This window comes from Sorex fumeus, unplaced genomic scaffold, assembly GCF_029834395.1.
Source record: "Sorex fumeus unplaced genomic scaffold, SorFum_2.1 ptg000122l, whole genome shotgun sequence".
NCBI classification, from domain to species: Eukaryota; Metazoa; Chordata; class Mammalia; order Eulipotyphla; family Soricidae; genus Sorex; species Sorex fumeus.
The window spans coordinates 39,984,778-39,987,238 of record NW_026606179.1 but is presented as its reverse complement, the minus strand read 5'-3'; the positions used below and the strand labels follow the sequence as shown (position 1 = coordinate 39,987,238).

At 56.8% G+C, this 2,461-nt stretch overlaps 1 pseudogene; it reads right to left on the bottom strand.

Annotated features, from left to right (window-relative positions):
• LOC130044125 (60S ribosomal protein L7-like) lies at window positions 1–848 on the bottom strand (annotated as a pseudogene).
• Window positions 849–2,461: the final 1,613 nt, after the last annotated feature.

Here is a 2,461-nt window from a genome sequence, read left to right as displayed (position 1 = left end):
CAATTTGAAAGCAATTGTTTATTAACTGACCAGATTATAAAAATATGGTAGATACCTTAGTTCATCCGTCTAATCAGCCGGTTGATCCGGTCTTCTCTGTTGCCAGCATCTCCACCTTCTACAAAATGGGTGGTCTTTTTCTTCATCCCACCCTGGGGAGAAGATAATTTGAAGGGCCAGAGGAAGTTGTTTGCCTCTTTGAAGCGCTTTCCAACGGTAGTATAGATCTCACAAATCAGATCCTCCAAGCAGATGATGCCGTATTTACCCAGAGTTCGCGCGATCAATGCATTATCCGTTAGGGCAACTCGCTTCTCGTGGAGTTTGCCATAACCACGCTTGTAGATCAATTCATTTACTGACTTCAGGTTTGGGTACCCCCATGCAATATAGGGTTCCGCGATCCTCAGCATGTTCATCGAAGCCTTGTTGAGTTTAACAAAGGTACCATTGAAGATCTGGCGAAGGCAGAGAAGCTGTAGCATCTTTCGGACCTTGGGGCTCACACCACTGATACCTCTGATTCTGATGACAAAAGCCAATTTGGGTTCCGCAGGGACGTAAAAGTTGCCAGCTTTTCCCGCCATCCTAGCCATGAAAATCTCTGTCCTGTCCTATACTCCTTGTGATAATGCTTAGCTTTTTTGTAGATCAGCTTCCTCCTCGCCTTTCGAAGCATCTTTTGAGCAAACTTCTTTCGCAGAACACTTGATCCTCAGCTCTGCAAAATTCTTTCACTTTTTCTTCAGGGTTTCTGGCACATCAGGAAGCTTCTTTTTCTTCTCTCCGGTGGCCACTGCTGCTGCCTTAGCAGGGACCTTCTTTTTCTTCTCTTCTGCGCCCTCCATGGTTCCAGTCAGACTGTTTTCTTTTTTGCAGGGGGGGGGTGTGTGCTCAGGGCTGACTGTCTGTGCTCAGGGCTGACTCCTGGCTCAGTGCTCACTCCTGGAGGGGCTCAGGGGATGGCCCCCGGGCCGGCTGCATGCCAGGCAAAAATGCCTTCCCCGCTGCACTCCCGCGCCAACCTTTCTCTTTCCTGGAGCTCTCAGGCTCGGCCTGGAGTCTTCCTGGTGGGTCAGCTGTTCCAGGCCCAGCAGCATCTCACAGCTTCGCCTCTGACAAGGCTCTTCCCGTGGGGCTGGGACTCAGGGAGAATGTTTTCAATGAATGCATGAATGAACGAATCTGGGGGTGAAATGCTGGCTCTCTGGGGTATATAGAGCCTACCTGGGCCCTGGCTGGAGCTGGCGAGCTGAGATTCCTGACCGGGTCAGGGGGCTGGGCGGCCCTGGCCCCCCTGTTCTCCAGGAAAGCCCAGCAGGAGCAGGAACGGGGACCCGAGGGCAAAGTGGGCCCAGGAGAGATCGGAGCACTGCACCCCTCTCCTAGCCAGGGGCTGGCCTGGGGTGACAGAAGAGAGGAATGAGGAAGCCCTGAGGTGCTCATTGCAGACCTTCAGCTCTGTGAGGCTGAGCAGCTGAGAATATGCCCCCCCGCCTGGCTCCCCTTAGCCTTCGTCCTTCTCCACTGGAGTCTTTTTTTTTTCCTTTTTGGGTCACACCCGTCGATGCCCAGGGGTTACTCCTGGCTCTTCACTCAGGAGTTACTCCTGGCGGTGCTCAGGGGACCATATGGGATGCTGGGAATCGAACCCGGGTCGGCCGCGTATAAGGCAAACGCCCTACCTGCTGTGTTATCACTCCAGCTCCAAGAAAGGACTCTCTTTGAGGGCACTGGAGTCCCCTCCAACCTGCCAGGGAGCCATGGGACCCCCACACACATCCCAGAGCTGCCTCCAAAAGACACCCCCTTCCAGAACATTCCCCAAGGCTGAGTCTAGGTCTGGGGGGACCTTATGTACACAGCTTCCGTGGGGGGGGGGAAGCACCAGTGGGGACAAGGGGTTAGAATCCCCCCTGACCTTCCTAGGCAGACCTGGACCCATCCCTCAGTGCGCGTGTGGAGACACGGGCTTGTCCAGCCTCGGGGCCCAGGGACAGGGAATGAGAAAGACCCAGACAGGGCCCAGGCAGCTGGGAGTGGGCAGGGGGCCAGGCAGGAGCGCGGGCTGGGATGCAGGAGACGGGCGGGGTGGGGGGATGTCTGGGGCTTCTTTCCCAGCCGGCCTCGTCCCCGGGTCCCTGAGCCCAGAGGCTGTGACCCTCACTCATACCAGCCCCCCACAGCTGCCGGCCGCCACCCCCCCCCCCTCGGGGAGGCATCACAAAGGGTCCTTTCAGCAGCGGGCATTGTAGGGGACTGGGGGACATGGGCATAAAGACCCCCTTTCTCCTCGCTGGCAGACGGGCAGGGGAGTGGGGTTCTCCTTGAACGTCTGGTGGCGCTGGCTGGCAGCTTCCCACTACAAAGCCCACTGGTCAGCGCTGGGTGTGGTGCTGACCTGAGTCCCCCGGGAACCCCAACTCCCAGCTGTCAAGTCAATGGGCGGGGCTGACAGTCC